At 46.7% G+C, this 25061-nt stretch overlaps 1 pseudogene; it reads right to left on the reverse strand.

Moving 5' to 3' along the window:
- LOC146782956 (diamine acetyltransferase 1-like) overlaps positions 1 to 25061 on the reverse strand; it is an 82010-nt pseudogene that overhangs the window by 38816 nt on the left and 18133 nt on the right.

Genomic DNA, 25061 nt, shown 5'->3' on the forward strand with positions numbered 1-25061 from the left:
CAGTTCTCAACTGCCAAGTTGACCTGGCAAGTGCACCAACTTGCCAGGCCCTAACCTTCCCTTTTCATACAGGTAAGGCACCCCCCAGGTAGGCCCACGGTAACCCTATGGGCAGGGTGCAGTGCATGCTAAAAGTAGGACATGTACTTGTGTGTTTTACATGTCCTGATAGTGAAATACTGTGCATTTTGTTTTTCACTTTTGAGAGGTGCCTGTACCGTAGGCTATCATGGTAGCTACACTGTAACATCTTACAAGTGTAACGTTCCATTGGTACAAGATAGAGAAATGGAGTTTAGGCTCTCTGAACTCAGAATCTACTAACACATCTTTTAGTAAAGGTGGTTTTTAAATTGTGTGTTTGAAAATACCACTTTTGGAAAGTAAGCATTTCTTCTTCAATCATCCTGTGCACCTCTGCCTGTTTTGTGTATTTACTGTCTGGTTTTGGAGTGACAGCAGCTGAGGATGTGCATTTACTCTAGACAGTCCCAAGGGGGGTTGAGGTGTGCCCTGCCTTTCCTGGGTGACTAATAGTTGGGCTGAATAGCCCTGGTCTGCATTTATAGTAGTGGGAGGGGGGGGGATCACTAGCAACTGAATAGGCTGGGTCTCCTTTGCACAATGCTGTCTCCACTCCCTGTAGGGAAGCTGGGCAAGAGAGGACAGAACTGGTTTGGACTGGGCTTAGAAGGTTGCCACAAAAAGAACAAAGAGAAAATGGGATAAAAGTATTGGAGCTTAACACCAGAGAATTAGCTCACTTCTGGACTCAAGAGGAACCTCTGCCAAGGAAAAGAGCTGGAGAGCTGTATGGAGGAGTACTGCCCCTTTGCTGTGTGTGCTTTGCTGGTTTGGCCTGCATTTGCTGCTTCTGCCTAGGAGAGAACAAACACTGGAACTTTGCTGTAAACTTGCTTGAAGAAGAATCTCCAAGTGCTTTTGTGTGCTTGCCTTCTGTTCTGCAGTCTAAGGGCCACAAAGACTTCACCAGCACCGACTGACCAGCACCTGGACTCCTCTGTTGACTCCTGCTTTCTAAAGGGTGCCAATTCCAGTTCCTGGACCCTGAGAATCATGTGGTTGGTGTTGCAAAGCAAGAAGAACAACTCTGACACCTTAGGGGTTGCCACAAGTGATGCCGCAACCTGCATCGAGGCCAGGGGCACTGCTCGCAAAATGCACGACACACTGCCCTGCCTGCACCGTAGTTCCGATGCCCTTCAACGCCTGCCGACGACTGCAGTTATTGGCCTTCCTGACGCCAGCGCTTGCACCAACGCCATCACCAACAGCATCATGTTATCTCGAAGCTGATAACCGACAAGGGTGACTTAATGGGTTCTTTGACGTCATAACGCCTCACCGGAAACGGCGCTTCATCACCAGCGCCACCTAACTTACCCCGTTCTGGATGTGATGCCTTGCCTCATCACGGACATGATGACTTACCTTAACCATGGCAGAAAGGAACTGGCTTTGTGATGCTGTGCATCGTCTGTTGACTTTGTTTACAGGGTACTGTTCTTTGGGGTCCGTTTGACTCCATGCACTTCCCGCGCACCTTGCGGTTAGTGCCATACTTTGCATTTGTGCCTGTCACGAAGACGTAATAGCCTCAGGTGGAGCTATTTTGTTTCTACAGTTCTATTTTGGAAATAACCTTTCTAAAAAGGGCTATCTTAATACATGTATGTTGAATTTCTGTCGTTTTGGTCTTTGTTTGGCTTATTTATAGTTTTTTATTTTTATTTTACGGAGTTTTATATAGTGCGAACTTGACCCGAAGGTATCGGGTATCAGAGCGCTTTACATAGCACCAGTTGGGTTACATGAGGACACATTCATTTTTTGTTAAGCACAAGGAGATTAAGTGATTTGCCCAGAATCACAGGATGTTCAGCGTAATTGCCGAGACTTTAACCCAGTTCCCCAGATTCGAGGTCGACTGCCCTAGCTGTTAGGCAAACTCCTCTTCCCAAAGGCTTAGAAAAATAAACTTTATTTTACTAAACTGGTGTGGTATCCATTTGTGGTGTTTTCACTGTGCTACTGTGTGTTTGGGTACAAACACTTTACACATAGCCTTTGGGATAAGCCTGTCTGCTCGTGTCTACCTATCAAAGGGATGAGCAGGGGTGATCTAAAGTGTTCAAATCCCTTACCCTGACTAGAAGAAAGGGCCCCTACCTGGACAAAGGTGCATACCTCTGCCAATTAGAGACCCCATTTCTAACAGAACCCAATGTCATAAAAAACAATCTAGGTGCAGTCTGTATCCTTGTAGGTTTCAGGGAAGGCATATTGGGTCACCTCAAAGCTGAAAAACTGAGAATCCTTCTTCGAAGGAAAGCAATTTGCAAACTCTGAGCCCAACACTAGCTGGCAAGAGTGTGCACAGCCTGTGACCTACAGCAGCACATGCAACACACTGACACGATTACCTTGCTAAGAATCCTCTTTTACATAAACAGCATGTGAGAAAGAACCCAGTGCCATGGAGTTTAGGGGACAGGGGTGTAGAAACAACAAGGTGTAAGTCCATAGAGAGGGAGGGCGCAACTTGTAAGGTTCAGGTATGATACTTTTTGTTAATGAAGCCTGGGTTACAGGTATGCTCTTAGCAGAAAGAATCGTATCATGGTGCATGCTGGACACCAGACCAGCAGCAAAGACTTCATTCATATAGAAGATGTGGCCTTGATTTTTGTTGCAATAATGACTGTATCCATGAACTCACTATTACATGCGAGATTGCCCATTCCAGAACTTAACGCTGACCCTTCATGTCACATGCTCCCCATCCTGTTCCTACCTCTGAATTCTAGCATGATGTAGATGTCTTCTAGGTAGACAATGCAACCCTTCCAGCTACTGTAGCTGAAGACAAACATGGCATGGCCAACAATGCTGAAACCTGAGGAAGAGTAACAATTAACAGTGAGGAAAGGGTGCGAAACATGTCAGCCACGCTTTATCTTTTTTTTTTTCCAGTGTTCACTCACTGGCAATATGTTGCAAAGAAACCATACTGTGAATCTAGAGGTGGAGAAAGGTGGGCCATTTACTGAATGTTGAAGTGAGATGGCGCCGCTTTGTTTTTTTTCTAACATACACTCGAGCTCACTCACACGCCCTGCTCTCTCCACCCCAAACACTCTCTGGCAACCCTTTGACCTTTCTTGATGTGCCCTGGTCTATTTCCCATCAACAATCAAGGTGCAATGGAATGAATGATATTCATTACCTTCTTTGCTTGTCTGTCCTTGGGGGAGTTCAGCAGCCAGTTACCTGTAGGAAGGGCTGTCTGTGAAGCCATCCTCCATCAGCACTAAGTGTCAGAGAAAAAGTCAGAGACTTAGGAGGAGAAGAGAAACATGAAAGAGTGGCTGAAGGAGAGGTAAAACAGAAACAAGGCATCTGCATGAAAAGCGCTGTGAGGAACTGGCGCAAAAAGCAGGGAATACTATTGGAAGGTGTTTATTCGCCCATCTGGAAGTGGAGGAGTGGAGCTTCTGGATGACCTCACTGGGTGAGGATGATCTTACGGATGGAGAGGCTAGCAGAAGAAGGTGGCTGCACCAGGAGAGGAGTCTAAAATGGTAATCTACCCCCTCCTTCCTGTAGCCATTTAGGAATGAGGGCTACATTCGAGGATGCTGACTTCATTAAAGACACGCTGTGTTATGTCGATTTGCACAGCGCACTAATCACCCGTGAGGGCATCCTAGCACTTATGGCAACTCAAACTAATTGTGGCATTTGTGGGGTTTAAACTCCCGAAGTGGTGAACATGTGATGTATGGTGTACACAGGTGCGTGGGTTGATGAGTCCCTGAGCCACGCACTGTATGAGTGGGGTGGGCACTAGGACAAAGGAGGGCTAGCTCCCCCATCCCTGCACCTTGTTGTTGTTTATACCTTTCTAGCAACTCTTGTATGCTCCTTCCTTCCTTCTTTTTGGCAGTTTTGATGTGAGAGTGAGGGTTGTGTGATAGAGGGTGATTGATATAGGTCTTGGTGTATGTTGTGTGTGGGGGGGGTTGCTCGGGTGGGCAGGTGTAACTGGGGCTCACAGTAGAGCGTCTTCCGTTGGTTCACCTCCCCAGCCTGGCACTGTCAATCTTGCAGATTGACAGTGGTGTGTTTGGGAGTGAGGCAACGGTATTCGCCGTGGTCTATTGCTTGCCTGGGTGGGTGCGGGTGTTGTTTGTAGGATGATTTAGACGCTGATCACAGAATATAGTCCCCCATTGTTATCAGAGAAGGGACGATTGCAAGTTGACTTTGGTATTGCTCCTTGTAGTATGCTAAGGGTATGTAACAAGCGTTGATTGTTTTTGGGTTATAGGGTGGGATTGTGGGCATAGATGATGATTGGGGAGGCACAAATTGTTTTTACTGTGTTTACCCGGAGGGTGGTGGGACTAGTTTCTTATTGTTGTGGTGGTTGATGGCAGCAACGGCAGGGTGCATGCATGAGAGAGTTGATGAGAGCCATGAAACAAAGAGATGGGTCTCACAGCTGACACAGCCAACACTAATCTGTGCAAACGTATTACTGAGGCACTTGACTGCACGGCTCCTCTTCAAAAAACCAAATCTGGGGGCCGTGTTCAAAAAACAGCTCCATGGTTCAACGATGAACTTAGAGTCTTGAAAACCGCACTAAAGAAACTCGAAAGAGAATGGCGCAAGACTTTCTCTAAAGAATCTAGAGCCACCTACTTGACTGAGAGGCGACTCTACCATGGTCTAATTAGAAAGTGCAAAACAGCATACTACACGCTTAGAGTTAGTGAAGCCAGCAATTCCACAAAAGAGCTGTTTTCGCTCTACAAAACTCTCTCGAGTGGGAAATCATCCAGTGTCCCAGATGATTGTTCCCCCGACGCGTGCAACAAAATTGCTAACTTTTTTTCCGAGAAAATAGCAAAAATATACGCAGCGTTTCCAACACAGCCCATAACGGGTGCAGAATTCATCGAAAGCCCCAGGGAATGGGGTGACAGACTCAGACTGACCCACTTTGTTATCCCACCACCTGAAGACCTCGTAAAAATTTGTAAATCCGTGAAGTCGGGTTCTCCTCGAGACCCTACCACACCTAAACGTCTGACAGACAGTCTAGTGGTATTAGAACCCTACATCAGACACCTACTTAACACATCTTTTAGTAGTTCAATTGTACCAAAAGACTGGAAAAAGGCGGTGGTCCTACCCCTAAGGAAGAAACCGACCATCAGTTTCGAGAAACTAGAGAACCTACGTCCTATTTCACTTCTTCCCTACTTGGCCAAAGTAGCCGAAAAATTGGTCAACTCTCAACTGATGGACTTCGTTGAAAAAGCGGCATTACTACATGACACTCAATTCGGCTTCCGTCCCCGTCATTCCACAGAGTCCGCACTCTTAACAGCAGTGGAGGCTCTTCGTCAGGGGGCGGATGAGGGTCACACCATGGCCCTCATCCTATTGGACCTGAGTGCAGCATTCGACACTGTAGCTCATGCCAACTTGCTACAGTGTTTGAATAATGGAGGGATATCTGAAGCTGCACTCCTATGGATCCAATCCTTCCTGACTGGGAGAAGCTTCCAAGTCCGCCTGGGCGACCACTACTCGAGAGACATGGGTTTGGGACAGGGCGTTCCCCAAGGATCGTCCCTGAGCCCAACCTTGTTCAATCTCTACATCTCCCCAGTGGCTTCGATTGCCGCGAGCCATGGTCTGGAAATCGTGTCATACGCAGACGACACGCAGTTGGTCATCTCCCTATCGCGAGAACCCGGACTTGCTTCGAACAGTTTCAAGGCCTGCATGCAAGATCTTGCTACATGGATGTCCACCAACTGCCTTAAACTAAATGGAAGCAAGACAGAGGTGCTCGTGGTGGGGGGGAGCCCTTCCGCATGGTCGTCGGCGTGGTGGCCCCCTTGTCTGGGGGAGGCTCCTTTGCCTCGTCAGGAGGTCAAAAACCTTGGTATATGGTTTGATGCTGATCTGTCTTTTGGACCCCAAATAAACCGTGTGGCGGGTGTTTGTTTCAGCGTCTTAAAAATCTTACGCAAGGTCCTTGTCCTCCTCCCTATGTCCGCCCGGAGAACACTGGTACATGCCCTTGTGACATCATGCCTGGACTATGGCAACCTACTGTATCTAGGTGCCACCTGTAAGGCAGTAAAACGCCTCCAGGTATTGCAGAATGCGGCAGCTCGCCTCATCTTAAAACTCCCCAAAAGATCAGACTCCAAAGCTGCTCTTCATAGCCTTCACTGGCTGCCAGTAAGAAGCAGAGTGGAATTCAAGGCCCTCTGTACATGTCATCGCATTCTTGCGCGGAAAGCGCCGGCACCACTCCAGAACCTAGCCATCAAGTATGTACCCTCACGTGCTTTGCGTTCTTCTCACAGAGGTCTACTGGTGGTCCCTAGGATCAGAAAGGCCCGCATGGGTGGACGCTCTTTTCGCCATTTGGCAGCGAAATGCTGGAATGCCCTGCCTCTTAATCTCCGCCTAGACCCTTCGGAATCCAGTTTCCGGAAAAACCTAAAAACTCACCTTTTCTCAAGGTAACTGATCCCCTCCTTACTTCTGCTCTGAGTTTGCAAATGTAGCGCGGGGACACGCTTCCTGCGTAACCAAGCGCTTTATAAACTTCCCTAATAATAATACTGAACACCTATGCCCCGAATGTGGATGATGGTAGGGTTTTTTTGGAACTGGAGAAACAACTGGATCCCTATAGTGTGGGCAGGTGATTTTAATTGTGTGCGGATGGGGCGCCGGATAGGTACCCTCCAAAGCTAAACACGAAGCCTAGCATGACAGACGCTCTGCAGGGAGTGATGGACCATTTGCATTGCATTGATATCTGGCGCAAGATGCTCCCCGGAGTACAAGGCCACACATGCTACACACCTGCAAGCGCCGTTTATAGTAGACTTGATCAACTCCTGGTCTCTGATGGGGGGGCGGCTAGCGCAGTGTGGATCCGTGCACTGGGGCGCTTCGTATCAGACCATGCCCCATTACAGATGGAGTGGGAGACCGGAGGTGGCTTGCTGAGGGTCCCCCGATGTCATCTGCATCCAGATGCCTTTAAGGACACTCTGTTCCGCGAGGAGCTCAGAGAGGTGGCTAACTGGAACTTTGATACTAGTTGGTTATCTACTGATATTAGGGGACTGGAATGGGATGCGCAGAAGGTGGTGACACTTGGGGAGTGTCTGTACAGAGAGGGTGATATGAGGAGATGCTTGGAGAGAAGCTTACTTTGGCGGAAGATGTATTAGCCGGACTGAAGTGTGGAGGGCCCTTAACGGAGCCACACAGAGAGGATCTGCTGCAGGACTAGCACAGAGTGTGGGATATATTGGACAGATTAGACTGCCTAATCATGAGAGAGTATCTCCAGTTGTTACATTGGGAGGGCGACAAGTCTAGGAGACTTCTAGCGTAGTTACTGAAGCAGGAATGCTCCTGATAATGTTGATCCTCAGACACCCCGGTGGACCCCTAGCTACAATGCAGGTTGGTTTCACCTCTTTATAACGTGATCCCTTGGCAGTAGTGTATAGAGAGGGCCCGCAAGTGGATCCGGCTGAGATATGGAGGTTCTTAGACGATTTACCGCTGAGGAGCCTCACGGAGGAAGAGATTTGACTTGAGGATCTACGGGAGGCTGTACAGAACATGGCACGATGCAAGGCCCTGGGTCCAGATGGTCTCCCGGTGGAATTCTTCCAGACATTCGCTGACCCATTGCTCGCCCCTTTATTAGAAACCTTATAGGAGGGTAAGCGGGGAGGCATACTGTCACCCTCTATTCTCGAAGCTCAGATTGTCATACTCCCTATGGGCCCCTGACTCTGATCCGGAATCACGCTGTGCGAGTCTGACAGAGCGAGTACAATGCAACCGCAGGGTGATGGACTCGGTTCGCTCGAACTCCCATTGAACTCTATGGGAGCCCATGTACTGACACTTACACAGGCTCCCATGGCAAAAAGGGGTTGGTGGGGAAACGCGTACACCCTGTGGTGGGCACCCCATGTTGCCCGACACACTGTGCATGCTTGGATCGGGGGACCCATGCGTATCCCCCGCCGCGACTGATTTGAAGGGCAACAGGTGAAGGGGGGCCTGCTACGGCCCCCGAAGTCCGATTCCGACAGCTGTTTTGTCTCGCTGAGAACAAGGCGATACAGCTGTCCGAATCAGGCATCGTACTCGCTCGCTTGGAATCCGGCTCCATTGCGTGGCACGATTCGTCTGTGAACGAGTCGGTCGGATATGGTTGGGTTACGGAAACGATTAGGTCGATGGGGACGTGATCTTCGCATTGTACTTGGCTGTTCGGAGTGGATGACGACTTGGTCAGAAATATAGGCTCCGAATCAGATTCACACATTCTGCTACCTGTCTGAAGTCCTTCTATGAGGAGTTCATAATCGGGTCCTAAGCCGGGTAAGGCCCCACTAGATCCTGGTTCCTACCGACCTTTATCCATTCTGGGAATAGATCTAAATTATTTGCTAGGGAATTAGCGATACATCTGGGGAGGGTGGTGACACATTTGGTCCATGATGACTAGTGCGGGTTCATGCCAGGTAGAAGGACAGATATGAACTTATGGAGGCTTTCTCACGTGCTGCATTCAGTGGCTGGTGTCGGTGTGTGGGCAGCGGTGGCTGCTCTAGACATCGATAAAGCATTTGGCACCTTGTGATAGGACTACCTGTGGGAGGTTCTGAGGAAGATGCATCTGGGCCAGGAGTTTGTCTTGGGTCCACCACCTTTATTGTCAACCAATGGCCCAAGTCCGTAGTGAAGGTGTAGTCTCTGAGGGTATTCGTATAGAGCAGGGCACGATGCAGGGTTGCCCGTTGTCTCCACTCCTCTTCACTCAGGTGAGGGAACCTTTGGTGATCCAGCTGCGGCAAGGTCTGGGCAAATGGGGTATCCCTGTGGGTGGTCGTGCGCATGTTGTCTCTCTCTATGCTGATGACTTGCTGTTGTATATTCCCCACCCGGAGAGGTCGGTATCTGCCCTTCTTGATGTGTTGTCATAGTTTGGCGTGGTTTCTGGGCTGCATGTAAACCTCCAGAAGTCAGTTATGTTCCCACTGGCGGCTCTGGTCGGGAGGGAGACTGGAGCTCCCCCTGCTACAGAGTTCCAATGGGAATGTGGCCACTTTCATTATTTGGGCATAATAGGGTTGCCCATACCGATGAAGCCCAATACCCCTTGAACGTGGGAGTGGTCATCACGGGCCTGGAGGCTTCTATTTGCTTTTGCAATCGCCTTCCCCTCTCTGTTATGGGGCAGGTAGCCTTGGCCAGGATGGTCCTGCTGCCAATTGCCTCTAGCTCTCTGGAATTCCTTCTGCTATATCCCTAGGGCAAAATTTGCAAACCTTAACAGACTCCCGATGTTACTGGTGTGGGCCAGGAAATGCGGTAGGGTGAAGCTGTAGGTGTTGAAACTAGATATGAAACTGTGAGGCCGAGGTCTCAAAGACTTTGGCCTCCATTGTCTTGCAGGATTATTACAGTATGAGGTGCAGTGGTGCACCGAAGGCCCAAATGTGGATAAGGCGTTGTTGACGGATTGGGACGCAGGAGTGGAGTTCCCAAGATACCTCATGTTGGGTTCACGGCTCCCCCAGACTGCTCATTCATGGTACGCCAGGTCGCAGGGGCCTGGGAGCGGGCGGTCATATTGGTCTTATGATGGGCCCCATATGCTCAGTGGTAATCCCTCTGATGGCTCCATGGCTTCCGCCAAACTCAAACGGCGATGGACCTCATGATGTGGTATGAGGGAGGATGCATGGCGGCTGGGGACCTGTACCTCAATGGGACTTTACACTCCTTTCTTGATGCAAGGGATTGTAATCCAGTACTGGAGGGTCCCTTTTTGGGGTATGCCAAGATATCGCACACAACTTGCGAGGTATGGAAGACCTTTTCAGAGGAGCCTAAGCAATCCCACACCCTGGTGCTAATGCTTGACCCAGGCACCTCCAGGGGACTGATCTCCCATACATATAAAGCCCTGAAGGCGGACCATAAGGTTGACATCTCAAAGCTGCAAAGTAGGTGAATGAGAGATTTACCTCTGCTCCTTAGTGAGGGTGAGTGGCGGCGAGCATTTGCACAAGTCCGGGAGGTAGCCAGTAATACAGTTTTATTACTTGCATTGTACGTATCCGATGCTACAATGATCGTCAAGATTTAACGCAGTGCACTCCCCGGCATGCCCCCAATGTGGGATGAGCCCTGTGATTGTTTCTCCACATGACATGGGATTGTATCTGACTCCAGCTGTATTGGACGACTGTGTTGCATGCGTTGCAGGAGGTCATGAGAGTTCCTGTTGAGGCGTTAGTTAAGCACTATCTACTAGGTATTCTCCCAATCCCTAAGCCTGGGCTCCGTATGGGATACAAACTTCTCCTACTGGGTCTCGTACTGGCTAAGCATCGCATTGCCATCCACTGGACCCACCCTACACCCCCTCGACTGTATAAAGGGAGGGCTGACTTGTGTGAGTGGGGCGTGGCTGAGGAGTATCGCCTGTGCTCCGTTCGCACTGATGAGAATGCAGAACGCGATCTGGAGGTGTGGAGGAATGTTGGAGAAGCCGGTATCAGAAGTGCGGCCGGAAGTAATGGTAGTGTCCCTTTATCAAGTGGCAGGCTCCACCTTGACTACGTTGACAGCGGAGGATGGTCTCTTGGTTGACTGATTTGCACTGTGTGCAGTTTGTGAGTGTGAAGTGTGTACATGGGGGGTCATGCCCCATGGTACTACCCAATGTGGTGAAGTTAGTGACCTCAGATACGGATCCTGCAGACCTGCATGGGACGGCGACATGTGTACCCGCAGGATATTATTGAGGGTTAGATAGCCCACACACTAGTGTTGGCAGATGGAACTGTTCTGGGCTGGCACTACACATTTGCTTTCAGCCTGCCCTATACTTTGGCGAGACATCGAACTACCCCCCGTAGGCAGGGAGAGGTAGACTCGAGAAAAAAGCCAGACCCATCTCTCTGATCAGGGATTTTATAGGGAATAGCAGCTGACTGCCTGTCGCTGCCATGTCCTTTCATTGTTTTGTTTTGCTTCTTGTTGTACATTCATCTGCATCACTCCTTTTTATGGGAATTGTATTGCGTATTAAACATGAAGACATGTGATTTATGATGCTACTCCAAGACTGGAAGCGTAGGTCAGCACCGGAGCCACTGCGATTGGCTGAAATGGTAGTCTGATGTGCTTGATAACTCTTTATCAGTTATACTCAATTCTTTGGGACTATGCGTGACCACATGTACTGTGATATTTGTGCAACTTATGAAATAAAAAACAGAGTTAAAAAAAATATATATCTTTGGTGATCGTGACTAATTTACAACTGGACTGGAAAACACTCTAGTGGGCAGGTAACTGTCCAAATTTACTCCAGAGCCAGATATGACAGAGGTGGCAGTAGACAAAGCCCACCATTCAATCCTCATGCTGTCTTTACAGGTAAACCTCCTTCCTTGATCTAAAGTTGTGTTAGGGGGCAGACGTCACCACTTTGTTCACAACCTGCATATTTTGACATAAGGTGCCTGTGTTTTAAAATCAGTTCAAGGGTTCTGAATCGAGTGTCACCGTACCCCAATTCAATATTTTCTTCCCTGACTCAAACTTCTTCTTTCAAGAGCAAGCTTTTATCAACGTAGACATTCAGGAGTTGTTGCTCAAAGAGGCAACATGCCTTACTTCACCACTTTCCAGGGGCTATGGCTGCAACATATGTCTAGTGTGAAAGAAGATGTTGTTACAAGTTGGTACTAAATCTATAAGATTTTAATAGCTGGGTCCTCTACGGGCATTTCAAGATGGAAGATATCGATCTTTTAAAAGCTATTCTCAAGGGAAATGATTGGCTGATCCTACTGGACCTCAAGGAGCCTTAAATGATGATCCCAATCTTTGCTCATCACAGGATGTCAGGCCCGGTTCCTTGGGAGCGGTGCTCTCAAGATACCCCCCTTCTGGCAGCACCAACTCTGAGTTTTATATTTCATCAGAGTGTCGATGTGGCAAAACGAGGGGAAGGGACATTAGGGTGGGTACTGCATGGAAGGACACTTGGAAGGAAAAATGTTAGTCAACAATTCTTAGTTCTACTTTCATGAAAAATTGTTTTTTTACATTTCATAAAGGTAAATGGTGGTTGTTTCCACTATGAAAGAAAGCAAAGTTCTGGATTATGTTTAATAACACAAAGTTCTTGATATTTCAGAATCAAAAAGTGTAGCAGTTCTTTTCAAGGCTCATTGTGAATTTCCAAAACAAGCCTATATATCCAAACACAAATCTCTTCTGATGGAGAACTAGGAGTTAGTTACCTATGTGTCTCTAATGCTATGGCTGGGTAATCTCTCTTCACCAACCACTTGTGCAGACAGAAGGTTGTCCCCCAACTCGCCACCTTACTGGAGTGCTGTTTTTACCCAATTCATAAGAAGAATTTCTGCTCCAGTGTCAGAAGAGGGTACCTCATCAAACATCTGAAGAAGGCGAGTGGGGACTGAAAGCACGCAGTGTCAGGAAACACGTGCAGCCTTGATCTGTAGAAAGACTGGAACAGCTCCCTGAAATCAAGAAACTCTCTTGAGAGTTTGGCTCCTCGATGTGGCAACTCCTTTCAAAACCAAACATGAATAGCAAGCGCTTCTGAAAGGACATAACCTCTTTAAATAGAGGTGCCGTCTCAATAGGAGGTGCCCTCAAGCATGTTCCAGAACTTGCACCTGATGCTAAAGAGTAACAATAACTTTCCCCAAAGTCAGCAAAAACAAATGAGTCATAAGGGTCAGCAGGTCTTTTGACCATGTTCCGAAACTGAAACCTGCTGCCAAAGAGAAGCAATAAATGAGTCATCAGAGTCAGCACAAACATATGAGTCTCATAATGAAACCCTTTCTGGCATGAGTGTTAAAGTACACAACAATAAATAAAGACATTACAATAATACAACATAGCTGTTGTTTGAATATTGGAACATTATTGGTACAAACATGCTGATAAGATGGACTTGTCAATACTTGTGCTAATACTTGTAGCAAGGCGTTTGTGGCATCACTCCCCCCAGAAGTCTATCAATAAAAGGGAAACAGAGACTCTCACTGGTGGCGGCAAGTATGTAGGCGACATAACAGGAGGGGAGCACGAATGACAGTTGGGGCTACCAGGAATATTCTGCAGGACCATACCCTTTCCAGCAGCAAGATACCATGGGACATTTTCATGTCCTTGATAGCACTAACTTCGTACTCCCAGGGTTACTAACACTGAGGGTGGTTGGGAGCGAGATTTGGACACAGCTGGTTTTAATAATGAAGTATGAAAAACAGGATGGATCTTCACAGACCAGGGCAGTTCAAGCTTTACGGTAATATGAATCAATCTGAGAGTTTACTTCAAATGGTCCATGAAACGTGGGTGAAAATGATGACGATGTTTGCAGGTTGCATATTTTGTAGAGAACCACTCTTTGTCTCCAGGCGAGTAAGTAGGACCAGGCTGTCAACAATGGTCAGAGAACTGTTTTCACTGAGTCTTTGCCTTCGTGACATTGGGATGCATTCTCTGTGCTAGATGTGCCAAGTGTTTGATGTACAGGGAGTGACTAGGAATGGAACTGGAATGTAAAAGTTGTAATAAAGGTAGGTACCTAGGGTGATATCCATAGTTTGCATAGAATGGTGACATGCGAAGGGCTACATGATGCGAGTTGTTGTAAGCAAACTCAGCTTCCCACAATAATTCTACCTATGAGGAATTAGACCTGAGGGTGAACGAACAAAGGTATTTCTTCAACTGTTGGTGAACCCACTCAGTTTGGCCATCTGTTTCTGGATGGAAACTCGTGGAAAGATGAGATTGGATTTTCAAAGCACTACACCAATTTTTCCGGAAACAGGACGTAAATTGAGGGCCTTGGTCTTATGTTATAATCTTGGGGAGCCCATGCAGACGAATTACATGATTTAGTGCCAGGGTCACTTTGTCACTCTGCAGAATGATGATCTTTGCAGGATGTAATGTGGGCCATCTCGGATAGACTACAGAATGGTAGACTTACCATTATCCTCAGAGGGACTGGTGATGAAATCCAAGTAAACATCCTCCCAGATCAGGTTAGGAGTGGATAAGGGATGTACAAATTCTTCCTTTTTTTAAGTGGTCTGATTAAGCTTGCCTACAGATGTCACATTGCTGAACGTAGGTGAAAATATCTTGTCTCCAGTCTGGCCACCAAAAATTGCAGTTTAATAATTCCAGTGTTCTCGTACGACCTGGGTGCCCAGCTACGGATGGTCATGACACCAAAGTACCTTTGATTGTAAGGTCTTAACTGGTACATAAAGTGGATTCTCCTGAAAGGATAGCTCATTACAAATCCCATGAATTGAATCCTGAAATTTCCAGATTATTAATTTTTTCATAGGCATGTATTTTTGATCTGATCAAGAAAATTCTTTGTGCTAGTTACTCCAATAATCTGATCTTGGGAAATTATGTGTGGTGATTGATTGATGGTTTCTGTCTCCTCAAGGTAGTAATGGGATCAGCCGTCCCCTTTTTGGTTATCACTTCCAGGGCGAAAGGTGACAATGAAATCAAACTCTGCAAAGAACAAGGTCCAACTTAATTGTATTGGTGACAGTGCTTGGACACGCCTGAGAAGCTGGAAGTTACGGTGGTTGGTAAAAACTGTTTTTTTCAGCTGGTAATATTTTTGGACAGATAAGTGACAGGATGTAATTGGCCATTCTCAGAATACAGCTGTGAAAGAATTGCTGCATTCAAGGTCCCTGCCTCAACAATAAATGGTTTAGATGAATTTGAATGATACAGAATTGGGGCACTAGTGAAGGCCTTTTTCAAGACCTGAAAAGCCTGGTCTTGCTGTTGTGTCCAAGCAAATGGTACCCACTTTTAAAGCAGTTTATTAATGGAGGTGACTGTTGTAATCTATCATTTGATTAGTGCATCCTCCTCCCTATTGATGTCCTCTGTCTTGCTGCTCAGCCAATGGTGATGTCATCGGAATGTTTGGAGTGTTTGAGTCGGAGAGAGAGTCACTTGGAATGGATGGGCTGAGCAGCAAGGAGGCTGCCCCTGATGGGGCCTAATATGGGTCTAACTTGTTTCTTGTAACCAACCAACAAGGAAGTAATCGTATGAATAAGTCTACCATCCTGTTCTACATCACTCAGCCTACGTATCTTTCTTCCTTGTAACTCTGGTGACGATCTGAAAGAACCTACGCATTCACTAAGGTGGAGATTTTAAGGACTCTAAGGTAAAATAATTTATTTTATGAGTGGAAGCTACGTATCTCAAGCAAACTGGCACCCCCACCAAAGCCCCTCCAGTGACGCGGTCATCGGTCGCCCATAAGTCAAGGTGCCAGGTCCTGCTGCATTGTCCCTGTATTGGCATGCTGTAACTTGCTGTGCCCTGCATTGGGAGAGCATCATCTGTGACCTGGAGATCAGTTTCCTGTGCTAGAGTATCAACACAACCTGGTTGGACTTTGCAACACTCAGCTCTTTTTCTGGGATGATCGGATTACCAAGCACTGTGGAGATTCAGGCCTTTAATTGGGGGCAAGTATCGGGACTTCTGTTGGCATGGAAGGGCTATCGGTGTTTTCGGACATGTACTCTATTAATTTTACATTTCTACTTTGCCTCCCCATTTTCATGGCAGTTCAACCGCCATCTGCCACATATTCAGCATGTCTAGAGCGCACACAGAGCCGTGTGCACTTACCTTCTTCCTCATGCATATCTTTCCTTCTGTGACACTCGTTGCTGGGAGAGCTCCATGGGTCCCCTGATGTCGCTAGGAGTTTGTTCCGTATCACTGCTTCTGGACGTTCTGCTGCTCCGACGCGCTGTGAGCCACCCGGATCAGCGTCTGGAAACATGCTGCCATTTTGTTATTGGTGCATTCTTTCATGTTTGAGGCACCACTGTGCGCTCTGCCAACCACGTTTCTTGCCAACCAAGTTTGCGTTTGTTTTCAATAGACTCGATCGGAGCGGCATGAACTACAACCTGACTGCGTTTATAGGCGATAGGAGTCCTGACACCTTGTAGTTGTTGGTTTGTCGCGCTATGGGTTTGGGATTTGTCTCAATGTGCCTGATTCGGCAGTTTCAAATTTGCTGTTATTCCACTCATTCCACTTGCTGGATGAAACACTTCAATCAACATGTCAAATGAGAAGCTGTCCCGATGATTGGACGACGGTGACTACTTTTATTGTTTTAACTTGTTATGTTAAAGATTTTGTACTCTGCTCTGTTGTGCATATCAGCTATATTACTGGGTTTACTGTTTATGATATTTTACAGTTGTGTGTTATTTACGCTACCATTTTTGGCGCATGTTGCAGATGTGTGGAATTGGTCATTCTTCGGATCTAATTATCTGCATATTGAATCTGTATGGAGTAGAGGGAGTGTCCCCTGTCATGTTGGTGTACGTTTTTTTTTTAATGGTTGTTGCCTCGTGTGAGGTGTTGGACTTTGTGTTATGGGTGCGCACATGAGAAGACTCCTTCTTATGAAGCTTCTCTGACTTAACAGTTTTGGTGATACCCTCTGAATGGTTTATCGCCTCGTGTGAGGTGTTGGACTGTGCGTTATGGGTGCGCACATGAGAAGACTCCTTCTTATGAAGCTTCTCTGACTTACCAGTTTTGGTGATACCCTCTGAATGGTTTATCGCCTCGTGTGAGGTGTTGGACTGTGCGTTATGGGTGCGCACATGAGAAGACTCCTGCTTATGAAGCTTCTCTGACTTACCAGTTTTGGTGATACCCTCTGAATGGTTTATCGCCTCGTGTGAGGTGTTGGACTGTGCGTTATGGGTGCGCACATGAGAAGACTCCTGCTTATGAAGCTTCTCTGACTTACCAGTTTTGGTGATACCCTCTGAATGGTTTATTGCCTTGTGTAAGGTGTTGGACTGTGCGTTATGGGTGTGCACATGAGAAGTCTCCTTCTTATGAAGCTTCTCTGACTTACCAGTTTTGGTGATACCCTCTGAATGGTTGTTGCCTCAAGTGAGGTGTTGGACTGTGCGTTATGGTTGTGCACATGAGAAGACTCCTTCTTATGAAGCTTCTCTGACCTACCAGTTTTGGTGATACCCTCTGAACGGTTGTTGCCTCGTGTGTGGTGCTTGGACGGTGCGTTGTGGGTCCGCATGTGAGGAGACTCCTTTTTGCTAAGCTTCTTTGGTTTACTATCATTTGGGGGTTGTGGGTTACTTTTACCCAAGTGTGAGTTAACGTGGGTGTGTGCTCACCGTTTTAGAGAATGGAATGTTTTTCTTGTCCTTTATCTATCTCGTCTAGGTGGGATTGGGCACGTGATTCTTATGAATTTTTGGGACATGTGTTGTGTGTGTGTTTCATCTTGCATACTATCAGTGTCTGTTAAAACATGTCATAAGTGTGTGCCATGAGCTTGCATACCTTAATTTTTATATAATCATTAAAGAGGGTGGGATGTGTTGTAATCTATTACTTGATTAGTGCATCCTCCCTATTGATGTCCTCTGTCTTGCTGCTCAGCCAATGGTGATGTCATCGAAATGTTTGGAGTGTTTGAGTTGGAGAGAGAGTCAGTTGAAATTGAGGGCCTGAGCAGCAAGGAGGCTGCTCCTGGTGGGGCCTAATATGGATCTAACTTGTTTCTTGTAACCAAACAACAAGGAAGTAATCGTATGAATAAGTCTACTATCCTGTTGTACATCACTCAGCCTACGTACCTTTCTTCCTTGTAACTCTGGTGACGATCTGAAAGAACCTACGCATTCACTAAGGTGTAGATTTTAAGGACTCTAAGGTAAAAGAATTTCTTTTATGAGTGGAAGCTACGTATCTCAAGCAAACTGGCACCCCCACCAAAGCCCCACCAGTGACCCTGTCATCGGTCGCCCACAACTCAAGGTGCCAGGTCCTGCTGCATTGACCCTGTATTGACATGCTGTAACTTGCTGTGCCCCGTATTCGGAGAGCATCATCTGTGACCTGGATATCAGTTTCCTGTACTAGAGTATCAACACAACCTGGTTGGACTTTGAAACACTCAGCACTTTTTCTAGGATGATCGGATTACCAAGCACTGAGCACTGTGGAGATTCACGCCTTTAATTGGGGGCAAGTATCGGGACTCATGTTGGCATGGAAGGGCTATCTGTGTTTTCGGACATGTACTGAGTGTACTCTATTAATTTAACATTTCTACTTTGCCTCCTCATGCACGCTTTTTCAGAGCAGTTCAACCGCCATTTGCCACATATTCAAGCATGTCTAGAGCGCACACAGAGCCGTGTGCACTTACCTTCTTCCTCATGCATATCTTTCCTTCTGTGACGCTCATTGCTGGGAGAGCTCCATGGGTCCCCTGACGTCGCTAGGAGTTCATTCTGTATCACTGCTTCTGGACGCTCTGCTGCTCCGAAGTGCTGAGAGCCACCGGGTCAGCGTCTGGAAACATGCTGCCATTTTGTTATTGGTGCATTCTTTCATGTTTGAGGCACACTGCGCGCTCTGCCAACCACGGTTCTTGCCAACCAAGTTTGCGTTTGTTTTCAATAGACTTGATCGGAGCGGCATGAACTACAACCTGACTGCGTTTATAGGCGATAGGAGTCCTGACACCTTGTACTTGTTGGTTTGTCGCGCTATGGGTTTGGGATTTGCCTCAATGTGCCTGATTCGGCAGTTTGAAATTTGCTGTTATTCCACTCGTTCCACTTGCTGGATGAAACACTTCAATTTACATGTCAAATGAGAAGCTGCCCCCGATGATTGGACGACGGTGACTACTTTCATTGTTTTAACTTGTTATGTTAAAGATAGTGTAATCTGCTCTGTTGTGCATATCAGCTATATTACTGGGTGTACTGTTGATGATATTTTACAGTTGTGTGTTATTTACGCTACCATTTTTGGCGCATGTTGCAGATGTGTGGAATTTGTCATTCTTCGGATCTAATTATCTGCATATTGAATCTGTATGGAGTAGAGGGAGTGTCCCCTGTCATGTTGGTGTATGTTTTTTTTAATGGTTGTTGCCTTGTGTGAGGTGTTGGACTGTGCGTTATGGGTGTGCACATGAGAAGACTCCTTTTTATGAAGCTTCTCTGACTTACCAGTTTTGGTGATACCCTCTGAATGGTTTGTTGCCTCGTGTGAGGTGTTGGACTGTGCGTTATGGGTGCGCACATGAGAAGACTCCTTCTTATGAAGCTTCTCTGACCTACCAGTTTTGGTGATACCCTCTGAATGGTTGTTGCCTCGTGTGTGGTGCTTGGACTGTGCGTTGTGGGTCCGCATGTGAGGAGACTCCTTTTTGCTAAGCTTCTTTGGTTTACCACCATTTGGTGGTTGTGGGTTACTTTTACCCAAGTGTGAGTTAACGTGGGTGTGTGCTCACTGTTTTAGAGAATGGAACGTTTTTCTTGTCCTTTATCTATCTCTTCTATGCGGAATTGGGCACGTGATTCTTATGAATTTGTGGGACATGTGTTGTGTGTGTGTTTCATCTTACATACTATCAATAGCTGTTAAAACATGTTGTAAGTGTGTGCCATGAGCTTGCATACCTTACATTTTATATAATCATTATAGAGGGAGGGATGTGTTGTAAACTATTACTTGATTAGTGCATCCTCCCTATTGATGTCCTCTGTCTTGCTGCTCAACCAATGGTGAAGTCATCGGAATGTTTATGAGTGTTTGAGTTGGAGAGTTTATGAGCTCCTGCTCGAGCACATGTGCCTAAATACAAGTCACCATGAAGTCGTTTGGAAGCTTGCGCTGGCATTCTGACCAGACCAATAAAGCTCTTGTGGGTGGTCCTGGGTCAGCCTTATCTAGGGTCACTGTGCACAAGACCCTAGTTTAATTCTATTTGCGCTTAAATAGTGACGTTGCCGCCTAATGATGCATTTATTTGTTCCCCGGCTCTGGAAAACACAGTTGAGGCAAAATCGTGCATGCTTCGTTGGGCTTGAGGAAGGCAAGCCTACCACAGAGGGCTTTCAGCCTTATCGAAAATAAATGAGGAAAACGATATATAACCAGTCAATAAATAACTAGAATACTCAAATGGCTGTCTTTTTATGAACTGCAGATACTCTTGGAGTCGAAGTACTTTCTTTCTTTGCTGCAAAAGGGAATCATCCTAATATGTTAAACACAAAATACATTATCACAAGAATCGGACTAATGTTTGCGATGAGTCACAGAACAATTTGGAAAGATCGCCATCGACTTTGGAGAGCTTTACAAGACCAGTTTAGTAAGACAGTATGTTATACAAATGACAATAGCACAGCATAACCTAAAACAGACCATTATGTGCCTAACACAAACCGTTAAGTGCCCTTAGAAGAATGTGTTACTCTTCATCATCATAAACAAAAAACAACAGAGTAATAATAACAACTATACTTCTTCTTATTGTTATTATTAGAATTAATATTATTACATGAAAATCTTGAGGGTAGTTATGGGGTAGGACTGGTACACAAAATTGGCCCAGGGACCAAAATAAAAGTGGCCCCACTTAGCAAATCAGATGGCTAAAAAAAGGACCCAGCAGCAGGGACCAGTTGGCAGCGGCAAGATCACTGCTCTGTGACTACAGCAGAGGAGCCGAAAGTCAGGGCTGCCGTCAATGTCAGCGCCAGGATGACCGTAAGAGACCTGTGCAGCATTGCAGCGAGATGGGCTGAGCCCGGGATCACCTGGAGCCGTTCAACCACATCCCCCGTGTCCCCGCTGCTGCATCCCGCCATGTTGAGAGGTATAGTACGGCACTGAAGACATGCAGTGCCAGGAAGTGGGATAGACAGCATCTCTGCTGCTTTACTTAAGGTGGACCATGAGAGATTGCAGGCGCCAAGCAGCAGCTGTGAAAAGCAATCAAAGCACTTTCTCCTTTAGGGCCAAAGCTTTGGGCTTTTGCAAAATCGTGCGTGCTTAACTGAAATCAAAACAAGAAATAAAGGCACGCAAGGAGCGCAGAGCGTCCCTGCTCGCTCCATAGGCAATATTCCATGGGAGTGAACTTGTGAGAAAAGGTGTGACATGCACCCACCATTAGCCATTTGCAGACTACGATTTTTAAAAGACACAATCAAAAGCCAATCCAAAGAGTGGGAGGTGCCAGACCCCACAAAGTACAGACAACAGATAGCCTAGCAGCGCAAGCGCTGTTTAAGCTTGATCTAAAAATGATCAATGAACCTCCTATAAAAATTTGCATACCCCAAAAAACGTTGAATATCCTTAATATTTTGAGGTCGTGGCCACTCAGTAATGGACTCCATCTTACATTCAGCCATATAGATGCCTTGAGGAGTTAGGATGAATCCTAAGAATCCCACCTTGGTGGTGTTAAACTCACATTTAGTGACTTTACAATAAAGGCCATGTTGTCTTAAATGTGTTTCGATAGTTTTCATATGGGTGATGTGCTCATTTTGAGACGGTGAATAGATATGAATGTCACCAATGTATACAATAACAAATGTATCTAGAAATTCATGTAGTACATCATGGACAAAAAAATTGTAATGCTGCAGGAGCATTACATTGTCCAAATGGTATCACACAGTACCCAAACAGCCCATAATGTGTCCGGAAAGTTGGCTTCCATTTATCTCTGGGACTAATGTGGGCCAAATGGGATGCCACCTTAGGTCAATTTAGTATAGAAGTTAGTGTTTTTAACTTGATCCAACAGTACTGCAATGTGTGGAAGGGGGTAACGGTTCTTTATTGTTACTTTTTTGAGAACCTAGTAATCAATGCAGGGCTGAAGCTACCCACTGCTTTAAGGGACAAAGAATAAGGGTGGGGCTGCCGGAGATTTTGATGGTCAAATAAATCAATTCTGTAGATATTTATCTAAGTACCTCCACAGGTATATGTTCTTTTGCTCTGTGAGGGCATAGATCCGACTACATGGTATTTAAGCATTGGGAATCAGATAAATATGGCATTCATATGCTCGATAAGGAAGTAAAGTCTCTGCCTGACTTTCACTGAAGACGTCAATATAGTCTTCGTATTCCGTAAGCAAGGTTATAACTTGCTTGGCAACTGTTGAGATGAAATGTGTGATCAATGGAGCACTGGTTGTCAAAGGTACCGGTTTTAGACGTGATTTTAGTCAAGATTGGCTACACCAATTTGTGGGAAAATTCACATTCCTTTTAGCCCAGTCTGTGCTGGGATTACGAACCATTAACCAGGGCATTCTTAAGATGATTCCACATTGCGGTATGTCAATTAATTCAAAACGTAGTTTTTCCTCATTATTTTGAGCTTTGTGTACACAGGTCATGTGAACCAGTTGAGTCTGGCCGGTGACTGGACCGAAAGTCAACAAAGAACTGTCTACGGCCCTGACTGTTTTAGGTCTCTTTTTCTTTATGGCATGGATGCCTAATTTCGAGCAATAGGTAAGATCCATGAAATTGCCTGTGGACCCAGAGTATAGCATGACCACTACAGCAACTTTTTCTTGTTTGAACTTTAGAGTGGTGTTCAAGGTGAGAGGTGGCACTGAGCTCTATATAGTATTAGCTGCTGATTGATTCTGAGGTGTTTCAGTCAAGCTCGAAGGGTCATCTTGCTTATCCTATGAGTTGATTAGTTTTCCGCCTCTTTGGACACATTGATGCTAACATTCTGCCTCAAGACTGCTTAAGCATTTTAGTTTGGCTGAAGACTCCTGTCCACAGTGACTTTTCTTTCTACATTACAGACTTTGGCTGTTCTTATGACAAAAATCATTTTCTTCTACAGTTAGAGGACCACGGATTCCTCCTCTTTCCATAGGTTCTGTATTTTCATTATTGGTAGAATCAACAACCCTGTCCCTGAAGAAAGACTCGAGTTTCAGGCTGCCTCCTCTCATCTTTCTGAATGGATAGCTTATGTTCTAAGCGTAGAGCAAGGTCAAACAAATCGCTACAAGGATCAATTTGAGCTACGATGTCTTTTAGTTCATCTCTAAGTACACAATGGCACACTGATGATCTTGTAGCTTCCGGACAGTTGGTTTTAGCAATCAGGCGGTTAAACTGTGCAATTGTAACGCCCTGAACGTCTCAGGATCGTTTAACAGACACGACAATGAGGACGCAACCACTTGTGAAGGGTTAGTTCTTTTAATGAAGGCAAATAAAATACAAAGAACAAACAAAAGTTATAGTCACTGGAATCCTCCAGGCTAAGTACGTTACCAGCCCACAGCACGGATGGTCCTAACCGTCCTCTGCATATACGCCGATCCCGGCGTATGCCAACAGAGGGCAGAAATGAAATGGCCGACAATGCCAATCGGTAGGCTGTGAGGGGCACGAAGAGTGTTGGGGAGAATCGAGGAGTCAGGGAAACACCCAGCCGGGGTCTCTACCTGAAGGGAGCAGCCGCTCAACCTCTTCCTCAGACTGCACCGGGATGCGGAGTCACCTCCTGGTGATGCGTCACCGATACCCCAATCACAAGCAAGAAGACTGAACCGAGAGCAGCCGCTCGATCGATCCTGTGGACTTCCGAGTCTGTAACGCGGCAAACACCTCCTGGTGTGCGTTACAGCTGGCAGTCCCTGTGTCTCTGGTCGGGCTGGGAGTTACGACTCCAACCAGCAAAAGCGCCACTGCGCTTGGACTCAGCCGAGTCAAAAAGCGAAGCTCAATGGTTGACCGGTAGAGCTTCCGGGTCCTTCACAGGTGACGATGGGGCAAGACACGGCCCAGGGAGTAACGACTCGACCTACCTCCGTTCTTGCCTTACTGGAGCACCACTCCGGAACACTGCTCTTCACGAAGCAGGTACGTCGGTGTAAACACAATATCCGACAGCCTTGTACCTCCCGGTTCCTCCCTTTATAGGGCGTGTTTCCCTTGAGTTATGTAACAGCTCTCCTGTTTACATAAGGGCGTGTTTCCCTTGAGTTATGTAACAGCTCTCCTGTTTACATAAGGGCGTGTTTCCCTTGAGTTATGTAACAGCTCTCCTGTTTACATAAGGGCGTGTTTCCCTTGAGTTATGTAACAGCTCTCCTGTTTACATAAGGGCGTGTTTCCCTTGAGTTATGTAACAGCTCTCCTGTTTACATAACCTCTCAACCGCTAAGCATCCTGGGAGATGTAGTCAGTTTTCGCTGGTTACCGTTTTCCTCCCCTCGTATGACAGGAATTCTTGACAGTACATCCTCCCTCTCAGCGGCTCCCCACGGGTCCAGCGCTGGCAGGAAAACGCCGATGGAACAAGGAGGCCAAGCGCGGAGCATGAACCCCTTCAGCCGGTTCCCATGAATGCTCCTCCGGGCCATAGCCTTTCCACGCAACCAGGTACCACAGCTTCCCCCCGCGCCATTTGGACGCCCGTATGCCCGACACTTCATACTCCACCTCCGACTCCACGCATACCGGCCTAGGTGTCCCAGACGGCTTGGATGGTGCTGGTTTGAGCAATGATACATGAAAGACAGGGTGTATCCGCAATGACTGGGGCAAGCACACCTTCACGTTCACAGGACCCATACACTTGGTAATTCGATAGGGGCCCATGTACTTGGGATGGAACACACTGTTCTTTCGAAACCTCATGTTTCTTGTGGATATCCAGACGTAGTCTCCAGTGCGGTACAGTGGCCCGGGCCTTCTCTTCCTATCTGCCGCAGCCTTGTATCTTCTCTTGGCCTCTATTAGGACAGCCCTTGAGCGCATCAACGTGTCTTTTATGTGTGCCACCCTGTCCGCTGTGGCGGGAATCCTGTCCTCCCTGAACGGATGTAGTAATGGCAAGAACCTGGGATGTTGGCCATAGTTGCTATAGAACGGAGATGACTGTGTGGAGCTGTGAGTGGCGTTGTTATAGGCTATCTCTGCAACCCATAGCAAGTCGACCCATTCTTCCCTGCCCTGGTCCACAAAACATCGCAG

The sequence above is a fragment of the Triturus cristatus genome, chromosome 12, assembly GCF_964204655.1.
Source record: "Triturus cristatus chromosome 12, aTriCri1.1, whole genome shotgun sequence".
Lineage (NCBI taxonomy): Eukaryota > Metazoa > Chordata > Amphibia > Caudata > Salamandridae > Triturus > Triturus cristatus.